Genomic DNA, 18,436 nt, shown 5'->3' on the forward strand with positions numbered 1-18,436 from the left:
CTGTATATATATTTTCAAACTGAATCCTTATTCTTACTCCACAAATATAATTTGCTGTGTTTAAAAAGATATCACCTGAATAGAACTACTAAAAAAAAATAATACAAATATGGGAGATTACTGATGAGACAATAGTAAATTATTTTGTAACCTATATACAGTATATATGCACCTATATACAGTATATATGCACCTTATATACAGTAATATGCACTCAGATAGAAACAACCAGGGGTTTCATAATGTTGAGGTTTCTCATACTATACCCAGCATAGTAATTAAGGGATAATCCAATTTAAAAATTCACATTACCATCTTGGAGGTTTATTTCATACTGGGTATTAGTGGACCCCTGCATAACATTAGGGTGCAACTATGCAGTCCTTATGGGTATACATTATTTAAACCTTTGGGTTATTTAGATTAAAACTTGAGTCTTGTATGGCTCAAAACCTGCAGCACAGCACGCAATTGCAATTGTTTGCTATTAGGGTAGGCAGTGTATTTTCTGGTTATGTTAAGTATAGTATATATATATATATATATATATATATATATATATATATATATATATATATATGAATCAGCACTGCACTTTTTGAGTTTTGTACAACACCACACAGAATTGTGGATCACATTTGTTCTTTATCTTTATTTTTTCCCCATAGAATGAGTGGGGTACGATGTACACACAGGTTGCCATGACAACGTGCAAACGTGTCGCCAAAACTTTTTCTTTCATGTTTTGTTTGTTATTTTGTAGTATCTGCACTAGGTACTGTAGTTGTTGTGAGCACACACATGCAGGAGAGATCCGATCACGCTCATCTTCACGTATTGAATTGTTTCACATATTTGGGCAATATTTGTTTACCGGAAGTGATGTAGCGCACCACTTCCGGCACTTCAGCACTGATGGAACGCAGTATGCGTTCCATTATCGGCAGTTTGGCGCCAAGGGAAAGGGGCTGGTTTTGAGTGGTATGAGTGAGTATGTCACTATTTATTTGTATTTTATGCTTTGTTTTAACTATGCTGATGAAGGAGGCGAGACCTCCGAAAACGTTACAGAAATAAAGTAACTTTGCTGTGAAAGACCTGAGAGACCTGCCGAGATAGTCATAATTAATATTGTAATCTAAAATATATAACAGCCTGTATCCTGAAGTAGACACTTACCAGCTCTTTTTGACTTTTGGTTCCAGATGTGGCTGTAACTATTTGTAAAATAATGTTGCACAGTCCAGTTTGGTAGCCAAGGAGTTAATTTTTCATGTGCTCACTTTCTGTTCAGTACAAGTGATACGCGCTGCATTAATGTACCTATAACCTTATGCTCAGTACTAGTAATACACGCTGCACTAATGTACCTATAACCTTATGCTCAGTACAAGTGATACACGCTGCACTAATGTACCTATCACCTTATGCTCAGTACAAGTGATACACGCTGCACTAATGTACCTATCACCTTATGCTCAGTACAAGTGATACACGCTGTACTAATGTACCTATAACCTTATGCTCAGTACTAGTGATACACGCTGCACTAATGTACCTATAACCTTATGCTCAGTACTAGTGATATACGCTGCACTAATGTACCTATAACCTTATGCTCAGTACAAGTGATACACGCTGTACTAATGTACCTATAACCTTATGCTCAGTACTAGTGATACACGCTGCACTAATGTACCTATCGTCTTATGCTCAGTACAAGTGATACACGCTGCACTAATGTACCTATCGTCTTATGCTCAGTACAAGTGATACGCTGCACTAATATACCTATGACCTTATGCTCAGCACTAGTGATACACGCTGCACTAATGTACCTATCACCTTATGCTTAGTACAAGTGATACACGCTGCACTAATGTACCTATCACCTTATGCTCAGTACAAGTGATACACGCTGCACTAATGTACCTATCACCTTATTCTTAGTACAAGTGATACACGCTGCACTAATGTACCTATCACCTTATGCACAATACTAGTGATACAAGCTGCACTAATGTACCTATCACCTTATTCTTAGTACAAGTGATACACGCTGCACTAATGTACCTATCACCTTATGCTTAGTACAAGTGATACACGCTGCACTAATGTACCTATCTCCTTATGCTCAGTACAAGTGATACACGCTGCACTAATGTACCTATCTCCTTATGCTCAGTACTAGTGATACATGCTGCACTAATGTACCTTATGCTCAGTACTAGTGATACGCGCTGCACTAATGTACCTATCACCTTATGCTCAGTACAAGTTATACACGCTGCACTAATGTACCTATCACCTTATGCTCAGTACTAGTGATACAGGCTGCACTAATGTACCTATCACCTCATGCTCAGTACAAGTGATACACGCTGCACTAATATACCTATCACCTTATGCTCAGTACAATAGATACACACTGTACTAATGTACCTATCACCTCTTTTTCAGTATAAGTGATACACGCTGCACTAATTTACCTATCACCTTATGCTCAGTACAAGTGATACATGCTGCACTAATGTACCTATCACCTTATGCTCAGTACAAGTGATACGCGCTGCACTAATGTACCTATAACCTTATGCTCAGTACAAGTGATACACGCTGCACTAATGTACCTATCCCCTTATGCTCAGTACTAGTGATGCACGCTGTACTAATGTACCTATAACCTTTTGCTCAGTACAAGTGATACACGCTGCACTAATGTACCTATCACCTTATGCTCAGTACAAGTGATAAACGCTGCACTAATGTACATATCACCTTATGCTCAGTACAAGTGATACACACTACACTAATGTACCCATCACCTTATGCCCAGTACTAGTGATACACGCTGCACTAATGTACCTATCATCTTATGCTCAGTACAAGTGATACACGCTGCACTAATGTACCTATAACCTTATGCTCAGTACAAGTGTTACACGCTGCACTAATGTACCTATCACCTTAGTATCAGTACTAGTGATACAAGCTGCACTAATGTACCTATAACCTTATGCTCAGTACAAGTGTTACACGCTGCACTAATGTACCTATCACCTTATGCTCAGTACTAGTGATACACGCTGCACTAATGTACCTATCACCTTATGCTCAGTACTAGTGATACAAGCTGCACTAATGTACATATAACCTTATGCTCAGTACAAGTGATACACGCTGCACTAATGTACCTATTACCTTATGCTCAGTACTAGTGATACGCGCTGCACTAATGTACCTATCACCTTATGCTCAGTACTAGTGATACGCGCTGCACTAATGTACCTATCACCTTATGCTCAGTACAAATTATACACGCTGCTCTAATGTACTTACCACCTTATGCTCAGTACTAGTGATACACGCTGCACTAATGTACCTATCACCTTATGTTCAGTACTAGTGATACAAGCTGCACTAATGTACCTATCACCTTATGCTCAGTACTAGTGATACGCGCTGCACTAATGTACCTATCACCTTATGCTCAGTAGAAATTATACACGCTGCTCTAATGTACTTACCACCTTATGCTCAGTACTAGTGATACACGTTGCACTAATGTAGCTATCACCTTATGCCCAGTACAAGTGATACACGCTGCACTAATGTACCTATCACCTTATGCTCAGTACTAGTGATACAAGCTGCACTAATGTACCTATCACCTTATGCTCAGTACTAGTGATACAAGCTGCACTAATGTACCTATCACCTTATGCTCAGTACTAGTGATACACGCTGCACTAATGTACCTATCACCTTATGCTCAGTATTAGTAATACATGCTGCACTAATGTACCTATCACCTTATACTCAGTACAAGTGATACACGCTGCACTAATGTACCAATCACCTTATACTCAGTACAAGTGATAAACGCTGCACTAATGTACCTATCACCTTATGTTCAGTATAAGTGATACAAGCTGCACTAAGACACCTATCACCTTATGCTCAGTACAAGTGATACACGCTGCACTAATGTACCTATAACCTTTTGCTCAGTACAAGTGATACACACTGCACTAATGTACCAATCACCTTATACTCAGTACAAGTGATAAACGCTGCACTAATGTACCAATCACCTTATGCTCAGTACAAGTGATACACGCTGCACTAATGTACCTATCACCTTATGCTCAGTACAAATTATACACGCTGCACTAATGTACCAATCACCTTATGCTCAGTACAAGTGATACACGCTGCTCTAATGTACCTATCACCTTATGCTCAGTACTAGTGATACACGTTGCACTAATGTAGCTATCACCTTATGCTCAGTACAAGTGATACACGCTGCACTAATGTACCTATCACCTTATGCTCAGTACAAGTGATACACGCTGCACTAATGTACCTATCACCTTATGCTCAGTACTAGTGATACAAGCTGCACTAATGTACCTATCACCTTATGCTCAGTACTAGTGATACACGCTGCACTAATGTACCTATCACCTTATGCTCAGTATTAGTAATACATGCTGCACTAATGTACCTATCACCTTATACTCAGTACAAATGATACACGCTGCACTAATGTACCAATCACCTTATACTCAGTACAAGTGATAAACGCTGCACTAATGTACCTATCACCTTATGTTCAGTATAAGTGATACAAGCTGCACTAAGACACCTATCACCTTATGCTCAGTACAAGTGATACACGCTGCACTAAGTGTCATTGTTGATGAGGATAAGGCTGGAGACCACTCTGTCATGCTGATTGAGTTAGAATAACAAACTGGAAGCTTTAAGAGGAGGGTGGTGTTTGAAATCATTGTTCTTCCTCTGTTAACCATGGTTACCTGCAAGGAAAAAGCGTAACCATTTATCGAATCATCAAGAACTTCAAGGAGACAGCTTCAATTGTTGTGAAGAAGGCTTCAGGGCACCCAAGAAAGTCCAGCAAGTGACAGTACCATCTCCTAAAGTTGATTCAGCTGCGGGACCGGGGTGAAGTCATTTTCTCTGATGAATCCCCTTTCCAATTGTTTGGGCATCCGGAACAAAACTTGTCCAGAGAAGAAAAGGTGAGCGCTACCATCAGCCCTGTGTCATGCCAACATTAAAGCATCCTGAGACCATTCATGTGTGGGGTTGCTTATCAACCAAGGTAGTGGGCTCACTCCCAGTTTTGCCTAAGAACATAGTCATGTATAAAGAATGGTACAAAAACATCCTCCAAGAGCAACTTCTCCCAACCATCTAAGAACAGATGGTGACAAACAATGCCTTTTCCAGCATAATGGAACACCTTGCCACAAGGCAAAAGTTTAATCTATGTGACTTGTGGAACAAAACATCAAAATTTTGAGTCCATGGCCAGGAAACTCCCCAGACCTTAATCCCACCGAGAACTTGTGCTCAATCTTCAAGAGGCGGGTGAACAAAACCCACCTCCCCCAAATTCTGACAAACTCCAAGCATTGATTATGCAAAAATGGGCTGCCATCAGTCAAGATGTGGCCTAGAAGTTGATTGACAGCATGCCAGGATGAATTGCAGAGGTCTTGAAAAAGAAGGGTCAACACTGCAAATATTGACTCTGTGGGGCCAAATTATCATGCTCCGAATGGCTCGCCGGAAACAGCAGTTATGAAGCAGCAGTCTAAAAACCGCTGCTCCATAACTTGTCTGTCTGCTCTGAGTCAGTGGACATCAATCCACCCAATCCTATACGATCTGGCTGATTTACACCCCTGCTAGCAGCGGATTGGACGCAAATCTGCAGGGGGCAGCATTGCACAAGCAGTTCACAAGAACTGCTTGTGCAATGATAAATGCTGACATCGTATGCTGTCTGTGAGACTATCTTATAAACAGCAGCTTTATACAGGAGTCTGAGAGACTATCTTATAAACAGCAGCTTTATACAGGAGTCTGAGAGACTATCTTATAAACAGCAGCTTTATGCAGGAGTCTGAGAGACTATCTTATAAACAGCAGATTTATACAGGAGTCTGAGTGACTATCTTATAAACAGCAGCTTTATACAGGAGTCTGAGAGACTATCTTATAAACAGCAGCTTTATACTGGAGTCTGAGAGACTATCTTATAAACAGCAGATTTATACAGGAGTCTGAGTGACTATCTTATAAACAGCAGCTTTATACAGGAGTCTGAGAGACTATCTTATAAACAGCAGCTTTATACAGGAGTCTGAGAGACTATCTTATAAACAGCAGCTTTATACAGGAGTCTGAGAGACTATCTTATAAACAGCAGCTTTATACTGGAGTCTGAGAGACTATCTTATAAACAGCAGATTTATACAGGAGTCTGAGTGACTATCTTATAAACAGCAGCTTTATACAGGAGTCTGAGAGACTATCTTATAAACAGCAGCTTTATACAGGAGTCTGAGACTATCTTATAAACAGCAGCTTTATACAGGAGTCTGAGAGACTATCTTATAAACAGCAGCTTTATACGGAAGTCTGAGTGACTATCTTATAAACAGCAGCTTTATGCAGGAGTCTGAGAGACTATCTTATAAACAGCAGCTTTATACAGGAGTCTGAGAGACTATCTTATAAACAGCAGCTTTATACAGGAGTCTGAGAGACTATCTTATAAACAGCAGCTTTATACAGGAGTCTGAGAGACTATCTTATAAACAGCAGCTTTATACTGGAGTCTGAGAGACTATCTTATAAACAGCAGATTTATACAGGAGTCTGAGTGACTATCTTATAAACAGCAGCTTTATACAGGAGTCTGAGAGACTATCTTATAAACAGCAGCTTTATACAGGAGTCTGAGACTATCTTATAAACAGCAGCTTTATACAGGAGTCTGAGAGACTATCTTATAAACAGCAGCTTTATACGGAAGTCTGAGTGACTATCTTATAAACAGCAGCTTTATGCAGGAGTCTGAGAGACTATCTTATAAACAGCAGCTTTATACAGGAGTCTGAGAGACTATCTTATAAACAGCAGCTTTATACAGGAGTCTGAGAGACTATCTTATAAACAGCAGCTTTATACAGGAGTCTGAGTGACTATCTTTTAAACAGCAGCTTTATACAGGAGTCTGAATGACTATCTTATAAACAGCAGCTTTATACAGGAGTCTGAGTGACTATCTTATAAACAGCAGCCTTATACAGGATTCTGAGAGACTATCTTATAAACACTAGTGATGTTGCGAATAGTTCCCGGCGAACATAGCGTGTTCGTGTTCGCTGCGGTGAGCGAACATATGCGATGTTCGATCCGCCCCCTATTTGTCATCATTGAGTAAACTTTGACCCTGTATCTCACAGTCTGCAGACACATTTCAGCCAATCAGCAGCAGACACTCCCTCCCAGACCCTCCCAGTTCCTGGGCAGCAGCCATTTTAGATTCATTCTGATCCTGCATTCTTAGTGAGAGGAGGGATAGTGTAGCTGCTGCTGATTTTATAATGAAATTGATAGCTAGGCTAGTGTATTCAGTGTCCACTACAGTCCTGAAGGACTCATCAGATCTCTGCTGTAAGGACAGCACCCCAAAAAGCCCTTTTTAAGGCTAGAACATCAGTCTTTTTTTTTTATTATTCTTTGTAATCTAATTGCATTTGCCTGCCTGTCAGCATGTGTCAGGCTCACAGCATATACTGTGCCTACTTGCTCACTGCCACCACTCATATCTGGTGTAACATTAGTGTAAATTTAAAAAAAAAAATTTTTACATCAGTCTGCTAGTGTAATCTAATTTCAGTTGCCAGCAGGCCAGCCTGCCACTGCCAGCCTGTGTGTCAGGCTCACAGCATATACTGTGCCTACTTGCTCAGTGCCACCACCAGTCATATCTGGTGTAACAGTAGTGTAAATTTAAAAAAAAAAAAAACTTTTACATCAGTCTGCTAGTGTAATCTAATAGCAGTTGTCTGCCTGCAACTGCCAGCCTGTGTGTCAGGCTCACAGCATATACTGTGCCTACTCGCTCAGTGCCACCACTCATATCTGGTGTAACATTAGTGTAAATTTAAAAAAAAAAACTTTTACATCAGTCTGCTAGTGTAATCTAATTTCAGTTGCCAGAAGGCCAGCCTGCCACTGCCAGCCTGTGTGTCAGGCTCACAGCATATACTGTGCCTACTTGCTCAGTGCCACCACCAGTCATAGCTGGTGTAACAGTAGTGTAAATGTTAAAAAAAAAACTTTTACATCAGTCTGCTAGTAATTTTATGCAAATTAGGCTAACACTCGTAAAAATGAACTGCGATTTCATATGAAAATGTGACACGTAATTCAAAATTCATATATAAACCCATATATAAAGAGATGAATGTAATAGAATTATGATTTCCCATTGTTCTCTCCTCCAAGTATTGTTGATTGTTTTTAGAACAAATTTAAAGTAAATAAGCAAGTATAAAAAACAACTTTATACGGGAGTCTGAGTGACTATCTTATAAACAGCAGCTTTATACGGGAATCTGAGTGACTATCTTATAAACAGCAGCTTTATACAGGAGTCTGAGAGACTATCTTATAAACAGCAGCTTTATACAGGAGTCTGAGACTATCTTATAAACAGCAGCTTTATACAGGAGTCTGAGAGACTATCTTATAAACAGCAGCTTTATACGGAAGTCTGAGTGACTATCTTATAAACAGCAGCTTTATACAGGAGTCTGAGTAACTATCTTATAAACTGTAGCTTTATACAGGAGTCTGATTGATTGACAGCATGCCAGGACGAATTGCAGAGGTCTTGAAAAAGAAGGGTCAACACTGCAAATATTGACTCTGTGGGGCCAAATTATCAAGCTCCGAATGACTCGCCGGAAACTGCAGTTATGAAGCAGCAGTCTAACAACCGCTGCTCCATAACTTGTCCGTCTGCTCTGAGTCAGTGGACATCAATCCACCCGATCCTATATGATCTGGCTGATTGACACCCCTGCTAGCAGTGGATTGGACGCAAATCTGCAGGGGGCAGCATTGCACAAGCAGTTCACAAGAACTGCTTGTGCAATGATAAATGCCAACATCGTATGCTGTCTGTGAGACTATCTTATAAACAGCAGCTTTATACAGGAGTCTGAGAGACTATCTTATAAACAGCAGCTTTATGCAGGAGTCTGAGAGACTATCTTATAAACAGCAGCTTTATACAGGAGTCTGAGTAACTATCTTATAAACAGCAGCTTTATACAGGAGTCTGAGTAACTATCTTATAAACAGCATCTTTATACAGGAGTCTGAGAGACTATCTTATAAACAGCATCTTTATACAGGAGTCTGAGAGACTATCTTATAAACAGCATCTTTATACAAGAGTCTGAGAGACTATCTTATAAACAGTAGCTTTATACAGGAGTCTGAGAGACTATCTTATAAACAGCAGCCTTATACAGGAGTCTGAGAGACAATCTTATAAACAGCAGCTTTATACAGGAGTCTGAGCGACTATCTTATAAATATCAGCTTTATACAGGAGTCTGAGAGACTATCTTATAAACAGCAGCTTTATACGGAAGTCTGAGTGACTATCTTATAAACAGCAGCTTTATACAGGAGTCTGAGCGACTATCTTATAAATAACAGCTTTATACAGGAGTCTGAGAGACTATCTTATAAACAGCAGCTTTATACAGGAGTCTGAGAGACTATCTTATAAACAGCAGCTTTATACGGAAGTCTGAGTGACTATCTTATAAACAGCATCTTTATACAGGAGTCTGAGAGACTATCTTATAAACAACAGCTTTATACAGGAGTCTGAGTGACTATCTTATAAATACTACAGCAGCTTTATACAGGAGTCTGAGTAACTATCTTATAAACTGTAGCTTTATACAGGAGTCTGAGAGACTATTTTATAAACAGCATCTTTATACAGGAGTCTGAGAGACTATCTTATAAACAGCAGCCTTATACAGGAGTCTGAGAGACTATATTATAAACAGCAGCTTTATACAGGAGTCTGAGAGACTATCCTATAAACAGTAGCTTTATACAGGAGTCTGAGAGACTATCTTATAAATAGCATCTTTATACAGGAGTCTGAGAGACTATCTTATAAACAGCAGCCTTATACAGGAGTCTGAGAGACTATCTTATAAACAGCAGCTTTATACTGGAGTCTGAGAGACTATCTTATAAACAGCAGCTTTATGCAGGAGTCTGAGAGACTATCTTATAAACAGCATCTTTATACAGGAGTCTGAGAGACTATCTTATAAACAGCATCTTTATACAGGAGTCTGAGAGACTATCTTATAAACAGCAGCTTTATACAGGAGTCTGAGAGACTATCTTATAAACAGCATCTTTATACAGGAGTCTGAGAGACTATCTTATAAACAGCAGCTTTATACAGGAGTCTGAGAGACTATCTTATAAATAGTGATGTTGCGAACAGTTCGCCGGAGAACAGTTCCCGGCGAACATAGCAATGTTCGATCCGCCCCCTATTCGTCATCATTGAGTAAACTTTGACCCTGTATCTCACAGTCTGCAGACACATTTCAGCCAATCACAGCAGCAGACACTCCCTCCCAGACCCTCCCAGCTCCTGGGCAGCAGCCATTTTAGATTCATTCTGATCCTGTATTCTTAGTGAGAGGAGGGATAGTGCTGCTGCTGCTGATTTTATAGGGAAATCGATAGCTAGGCTAGTGTATCCAGTGTCCACTACAGTCCTGAAGGACTCATCTGATCTCTGCTGTAAGGACTGCACCCCAAAAAGCCCTTTTTAGGGCTAGAACATCAGTCTTTTTTTTTTTTCTTTCTTTGTAATCTAATTGCATTTGCCTGCCTGTCAGCCTGTGTGTCAGGCTCACAGCGTATAGTGTGCCCACTTGCTCAGTGCCACCACTCATATCTGGTGTAACATTAGTGTAAATTTAAAAAAAAAATACTTTTGCATCAGTCTGCTAGTGTAATCTAATTTCAGTTGCCAGGCCAGCCTGCCACTGCCAGCCTGTGTGTCAGGCTCACAGCATATACTGTGCCCACTTGCTCAGTGCCACCACTCATATCTGGTGTAACATTAGTGTAAATTTAAAAAAAAAATACTTTTGCATCAGTCTGCTAGTGTAATCTAATTTCAGTTGCCACGCCAGCCTGCCACTGCCAGCCTGTGTGTCAGGCTCACAGCATATACTGTGCCTACTTGCTCAGTGCCACCACTCATATCTGGTGTAACATTAGTGTAAATTTTTTTAAAAAAAAACTTTTACATCAGTCTGCTAGTGTAATCTAATTTCAGTTGCTAGCAGGCCAGCCTGCCACTGCCAGCCTGTGTGTCAGGCTCACAGCATATACTGTGCCTACTTGCTCAGTGCCACCACCAGTCATATCTGGTGTAACAGTAGTGTAAATTATTTTTTAAAAAACTTTTACATCAGTCTGCTAGTGTAATCTAATAGCAGTTGCCTGCCTGCCACTGCCAGCCTGTGTGTCAGGCTCACAGCATATACTGTGCCTACTTGCTCAGTGCCACCACTCATATCTGGTGTAACATTAGTGTAAATTTTTTTTAAAAAAACTTTTACATCAGTCTGCTAGTGTAATCTAATTTCAGTTGCCAGCAGGCCAGCCTGCCACTGCCAGCCTGTGTGTCAGGCTCACAGCATATACTGTGCCTACTTGCTCAGTGCCACCACCAGTCATATCTGGTGTAACAGTAGTGTAATTTTTTTTAAAAAAACTTTTACATCAGTCTGCTAGTGTAATCTAATAGCAGTTGCCTGGCTGCCACTGCCAGCCTGTGTGTCAGGCTCACAGCATAAACTGTGCCTACTTGCTCAGTGCCACCACTCATATCTGGTGTAACATTAGTGTAAATTTTAAAAAAAAACTTTTACATCAGTCTGCTAGTGTAATCTAATTTCAGCTGCCAGCAGGCCAGCCTGCCACTGCCAGCCTGTGTTTCAGGCTCACAGCATATACTGTGCCTTCTTTCTCAGTGCTGCCACCAGTCATATCTGGTGTAACAGTAGTGTAAATTTGAAAAAAAAAAACTTTTACATCAGTCTGCTAGTGTAATCTAATTGCAGTTGCCAGGCCAGCCTGCCACTGCCAGCGTGTGTGTCAGACTCACAGCGTATACTGTGCCCACTTGCCCAGTGCCACCACTCATATCTTGTTTAATAGTAGTGTAAGTGTACATTTAAAAATAAAAAAAATATTTTGACTGTGAAACATCAGTCTGTTTTTTGTGTCATACTCACAGCGTATACTGTGCCCACTCACAGTAGCTTGCACGCATAGTAGCACTAATTGAAAAAAAAATGAAAGGCAGAGGCAGGCCAACCCACAGGGGCCGTCATGGTCGTGGTGCTGTGATTCCCTTTGGCCATAGAATAATGCCCAGTGTTAGGCCACGTACCATGAACACGAACGTTCTGATGAAATAGTTGACTTTATAACACAGGACACCCAATCTTCTACAGCTTCCGCTCGTAACCTTGACGCACCATCCTCCTCCTCTAGCTTAGCTTCGGGCACCTCTCAACTTACCACTCGCCCGCCTGCCGCCACCACCGACACTAGCACCACAGCCGCCTCACTTGATCTGTCAGAGGAGTTATGTACACCTCAGTGTGAAGAAATGAGTGATGCGCAACCATCATTGACAGAGGATGTAGATAACTGTGATATGTCTCAGTCAGGCAGCATTACAGACATGGACGATGCACGGTGTGATGATGATGATGATGTTGTACCCGCGTTGCTTCTATGGTTGAGTTGTCAGATACAAGTGAAGGGGTTGATGATGACGATGCGTCCGTGGATGTCACGTGGGCGCCCTGTAGAAGAGAAGAAGAACAGGGGGAAAGTTCAGATGGGGAGACAGAGAGGAGCAGGAGGAGGAAACGAGTTGGAAGCAGGGGGAGGTCGTCGCAAGGAGCTAGTGGCACAGTCAGACAGCATGCATCGGCACCAGTGTTCCCTCTAAGGACAGTTTTGTGTGCAGCCCAGCAGTGAAACAGTTAACAAGAGAACCATGCCTTGCCATCTGCATTGTGCAGTGTTTGCTAATTACAGGGTGTGGTTACCTAATTAACTGTTTCACTGCTGGGCCGAACACAAAACTGGCCTTAGAGGGAACACTGATCGGCACTCGGGGTCAGCCAGACAGCACGCCAATCAAAGCATGCTGTTGCCACCACCAGAATGCCGTCATCGCAGAGCTCAGCAGTGTGGCATTTTTTTTATGTGTCTGCCCCTGACAACAGCAATGCCATTTGCAACCTGTGCCAAAAGAAACTGAGTCGTGGGAAATCCAACACCCACCTAGGTACAACTGCTTTGCGAAGGCACATGATCTCACATCACAAACGCCTATGGGATGAACACATGAGGACAAGCAGCACACAAACTCAAATCTGCCATCCTCCTCCTGGTCCAGCATCTTCAGCCATGTCAACCACTGCTGTGCTCCTTGCCCCCTCAACCATCCGCCAATCCGTCTCTCTTCCGGAGCAGTTCCTGCTCATCTGCCCACAGTCAGGTGTCTGTCAAGGACATGTTTGAGCGTAAGATGCCAATGTCACCAAGTCACCCCCTTGCCCGGCGTCTGACAGCTGGCTTGTCTGAACTCTTAGCCCGCCAGCTTTTACCATACAAGCTGGTGGAGTCTGAGGTGTTTAAAAAATTTGTAGCTATTGGGACACTGCAGTGGAAGGTAACCGGCCGAAATTTCTTTGTACAAAAGGCAATCCTCAACCTGTACTCGATTGTGCGAAAGGAAGTAATGGCATATCTGGCACACAGTGTTGGGGCAAGGGTCCATCTGACCACTGATAGCTGGTCTGCAAAGCAAGGTCAGGGCAGGTATATCACCTACACTGCGCATTGGGTAAACCTGCTGATGGCTGCCAAGCATGGACTGCCTGGCTCTGCAGAGGATGAGTTGGTGACACCGCCATGACTTGCAGGCAGGCCTGCTGCCACCTCCTCTACTCCTCCTACTCCATCCTATTCCATAACCTCCTCGGCTGAGTCCTCTTCTGCTGCTACGTCTTGCTCCACATCAACGGCACCCCCCAGCTCCCCAGGTACTATTCCACATCCCGGATACGGCAGTGTCGCGCCATCTTGGGGTTGACTTGCCTGAAAGCAGAGAGTCACACCGCAGCAGCATTCCTGTCCGCCCTGAACGCACAGGTGGATCAGTAGCTGACTCCACACCAACTGGAGATCGGCAAAGTGGTTTCTGACAACGGAAGTAATTTGGTGGCGGCATTGAAATTGGGCAAGTTGACACATGTGCCGTGCATGGCACATGTGTGTAATCTGATTGTACAATGCTTTGTGCATAAGTACCCAGGCTTACAGGACGTCCTGAAGCAGGCCAGGAAGGTGTGTGGCCATTTCAGGCGTTCCTACACTGCCATGGCGCACTTGTCAGATATCCAGCGGCGAAACAACCTGCCAGTGAGGCGCTTGATTTGCGGCAGCCCGACACGTTTGAATTCAACACTCCTAATGTTCGACCGCCTGCTCCAACAAGAAAAAGCCGTTAACGAGTATTTGTATGACCAGGGTGCTAGGACAGCCTCTGGGGAGCTGGGAATTTTTTTGCCACGTTACTGGACGCTCATGCGCAATGCCTGTAGGCTCATGCGTCCTTTTGAGGAGGTGACAAACCTAGTCAGTCGCACCAAAGGCACCATCAGCGACATCATACCATTTGTTTTCTTCCTGGAGCGTGCCCTGCGAAGAGTGCTGGATCAGGCCATAGATGAGCGTGAAGAGGAAGAGGAAGAGTTGTGGTCACCATCACCACCAGAAACAGCCTTATCAGCATCGCTTGCTGGACCAGCGGCAACGCAGGAAGAGGATTGTGAGGAAGAGGAGTCAGAGGAGGAATGTGGTTTTGAGGAGGAGGAGGAGGAAGACCAAGCACAACAGGCATCCCAGGGTGCTCGTTGTCACCTATCTGGTACCCGTGGTGTTGTATGTGGCTGGGGGGAAGAAGATACCTTCAGTGAGATCAGTGAGGATGAGGAACGGGACATGAGTAGCTCGGCATCCAACCTTGTGCAAATGGGGTCTTTCATGCTGTCGTGCCTGTTGAGGGACACTCGTATAAAAAAGCTGAAGGAGAACGAACTGTACTGGGTGTCCATGCTACTAGACCCCCGGTATAAGCATAAAGTGACTGAAATGTTACAGAATTCCCTCAAGTCAGAAAGGATGGAGCCGTTCAAAAATAAATTAAAAAGCATGCTTTACACAGCGTATAAGGGTGATGTCACAGCACAACGGGAAACTAACAGGGGAAGAGGTGAAACTAATCCTCCTCCTCCCACCACCACGCCGGCAAGGACAGGACGCTTTCCAGACGTGTTGTTGATGGAGGACATGCTGACCTTTTTAACTCCTATGCATCGCCACAGCCCTTCGGGATCCAGCGTCAGAGAACGATTCAACCGACAGGTAGCAGACTACCTCGCCTTAACTGCAGATCTCGACACTCTGAGGAGCGATGAACCCCTTGACTACTGGGTGTGCAGGCTTGACCTGTGGCCTGAGCTATCCCAATTTGCAATCAAACTTCTGGCCTGCCCCGCTTCAAGTGTCCTGTCAGAAAGGACCTTCAGTGCAGCAGGAGGTATTGTCACTGAGAAGAGAAGTTGCCTAGGTCAAAAAAGTCTTGATTACCTCACCTTTATTAAAATGAATGAGGGATGGATCCCAAAGGGACTGACATTGGGCGATACATTCGAGTAAAAAAGGACTGATGAGATGAGCTGCCTTGGGCTAAAAATAGTCCACACGCTGCTGTATTTTATCTTCGAATGCCAGATGACTTGCGTGACTTATCCGCCAACAACTAGGGTTCAAGCCGGTTCAAGCGCAATGTTTTAGGGTACTTTCTAACTGTCAAACAAATATCAATTTTTCTGGCCGCTGCTACAGCAGCGGCTGCAACAATACCTAATTTTTCAGGCATGTGTACATGCCAAATTTTTCTGGCCTCTGGTGCTGCACTGTGGCTCCAAAACCCAAACCAAAAAAAGGCACATAACAGGGATTAAACTGCTAAGAATAGTACTACTTAACACACCACTCATATCTGGTGGCACAGTAGATTGCACGCACAGTGCCCCAAATTTGAAGTAGGAGGACCGACCAAGCATCTTTTTCCATCTCCCAGTTCCTAAAATCATCTCCGGGTTCCTAAAATCGATGCCATACCTGTACTCGATTGTGCAAAAGTAAGTCATGGCATATGGGGTCTTTCAAACTGTCTGGCCTGTTGAGGGTCGAGGACCCTCGTATTAAAAGGCTGAAGGAGAACGACCTGTACTGGGTGTCCAAGCATCTTTTTCCATCTCCCGGTTCCTAAAAATTATCTCCGGGTTCCTAAAATCGATGCCATACCTGTACTCGATTGTGCAAAAGGAAGTCATGGCATATGGGGTCTTTCATGCTGTCGTGCCTGTTGAGGGTCGGGGACCCTCGTATAAAAAAGCTGAAGGAGAACGACCTGTACTGGGTGTCCAAGCATCTTTTTCAATCTCCCCTTTCTTAAAAATTATCCCCGGGTTCCTAAAATCGATGCCATACCTTAATATAGTTAATATATTATATATATTAACTATATTAACCCTATCTAACTCTAACACCCCTAACTTAATTATTATTAAAATAAATCTAAATAATATTAATAATATTAACTAAATTATTCCTATTTAAATCTAAATACTTACCTATAAAATAAACCCTAAGATAGCTACAATATAATTAATAATTACATTGTAGCTATTTTAGGGTTTATATTTATTTTACAGGTAACGGTATTTATTTTAACTACACATAATTGGCTGATTTGAATAGCCAATAGAATAAGAGCTACTGTAATTCTATTGGCTGATTAGAATAGCCAATAGAATTACTGTAGCTCTTATTCTATTGGCTATTCAAATCAGCCAATAGAATTAAAGTAGCTTGCATCTGATTAGCTGATTTGAATTTGAAGGCCTATTCAGTGTACGGCGGCAATCGTATGAAGAGGATCCTCCATGCTCCGGCTCCGGTCTTCAGTTCCAGCGGTCTTCAGTTCCAGCGTAGTCGATCTTCAGTTGCAGCATCGCCATTCTTCAGTTCCAGATGGACGGTCTTCAGCTCCGCGGTCATCGGTCTTCAACTCCTCCGCTCCGCGCCAGCTGGATCCTGGAAGAAGAAGAGGTCACCACCTGGAAGAAGACTTCTCCGTCTGGAACAGGACCTTCTCCGCCGGTCTTCAGGACAGGTAAGGAGCACTTGGGGGTTAGACTTAGGTTTTTTAAGGGGGGATTGGGTGGGTAAGAGTAGGGATATGTGGTTGGTGGGTTGTAATGGGGGGGTTGTTGTTTTTTTTACAGGTAAAAGAGCTGATTACTTTGGGGCAATGCCCCACAAAAGGCCCTTTTAAGGGCTGGTAATAGAGCTGATTACTTTTGTAATTTAGATTAGGGTAGGGAAATTTTTTTATTTTGGGGGGCTTTGTTATTTTATTAGGGGGCTTAGAATAGGTGTAATTAGCTTAAAAATCTTGTAATCTTTTTTTATTTTTTGTAATTTAGTGTTTGTTTGTTTTTGTAATTTAGTTTAGTTTATTTAATTGTATTTTAGTTTAGATATTTGTAGTTTATTTAATTAATTTATTGATAGTGTAGGTGTATTTGTAACTTAGGTTAGGATTTATTTTACAGGTAAATTGGTAATTATTTTAACTAGGTAGCTATTAAATAGTTATTAACTATTTAATAACTAGTGTACCTAGTTAAAATAAATACCAAGTTACCTGTAAAATAAATATAAACCCTAAAATAGCTACAATGTCATTATTAATTATATTGTAGCTATCTTAGGGTTTATTTTATAGGTAAGTATTTAGTTTTAAATAGGAATAATTTAGTTAATATTATTAATATTAATTAGATTTATTTTAATAATAATTAAGTTAGTGGTGTTAGAGTTAGATAGGGTTAATATAGTTAATATATATAATATAATAACTATATTAACTATATTAACCCTAATGTAATTAGGGCTAATATATTTAATATAGGTGGCGGCGGTGTAGGGGGATTAGATAAGGGGGTAATACATTTATTATAGGTGGCGGCGGTATAGGGGGATTAGATTAGGGGTTAATATATTTAATATAGGTGGCGGCGGTGTAGGGGGATTAGATTACATCACAGGCAAAAGAGCTGAATACTTTGTGACAATGCCCCGCAAAAAGCCCTTTTAAGGGCTGGTAAAAGATCTGGTTACTTTGGGGCAATGCCACGCAAAAGACCCTTTTCAGGGCTATTTGTAGGGTTAGACTTAGGTTTAATGGTAGGGATATTTTAGTATTTTAGGGGTTAATAAATTTAATATAGGTGGCGGCGGTATAGGGGGATTAGATTAGGGATTAATAAATTTAATATAGGTGGTGGCGGTATAGGGGGATTAGATTAGGGGTTAATAAATTTAA

This window comes from Bombina bombina, chromosome 11 (genome assembly GCF_027579735.1).
Source record: "Bombina bombina isolate aBomBom1 chromosome 11, aBomBom1.pri, whole genome shotgun sequence".
NCBI classification, from domain to species: domain Eukaryota; kingdom Metazoa; phylum Chordata; class Amphibia; order Anura; family Bombinatoridae; genus Bombina; species Bombina bombina.